General features: G+C 34.7%; 1 protein-coding gene across 1 annotated transcript in view; it reads left to right on the plus strand.

Moving 5' to 3' along the window:
- The window catches only part of entr1 (endosome associated trafficking regulator 1), a 6,692-nt gene that overhangs the window by 1,649 nt on the left and 4,541 nt on the right, over positions 1-502 (plus strand). The gene's annotated exons all lie outside the window — the stretch shown is intronic.

Here is a 502-nt window from a genome sequence, read left to right on the forward strand (position 1 = left end):
AACATGTTGCAGTTAGCATCAATGTAAACATGTTGCAGTTAGCATCAATGTAAACATGTTGCAGTTAGCATCATTGTAAACACGTCAGTAGTTAGCATCAATGTAAACATGTTGCAGTTAGCATCAATGTAAACATGTTGCAGTTAGCATCAATGTAAACATGTTGCAGTTAGCATCAATGTAAACATGTTAGCAGTTAGCATCAATGTAAACATGTTGCAGTTAGCATCAATGTAAACATGTTGCTGTTAGCATCAATGTAAACATGTTAGCAGTTAGCATCATTGTAAACACGTCAGTAGTTAGCATCAATGTAAACATGTTGCAGTTAGCATCAATGTAAACATGTTGCAGTTAGCATCAATGTAAACACGTCAGAAGTTAGCATCAATGTAAACATGTTGCAGTTAGCATCAATGTAAACATGTTGCAGTTAGCATCAATGTAAACATGTTGCAGTTAGCATCAATGTAAACATGTTAGCAGTTAGCATCAATGTAAA

Source organism: Nematolebias whitei, chromosome 8 (genome assembly GCF_014905685.2).
Source record: "Nematolebias whitei isolate Nwh7 chromosome 8, NemWhi1, whole genome shotgun sequence".
NCBI lineage: Eukaryota > Metazoa > Chordata > Actinopteri > Cyprinodontiformes > Rivulidae > Nematolebias > Nematolebias whitei.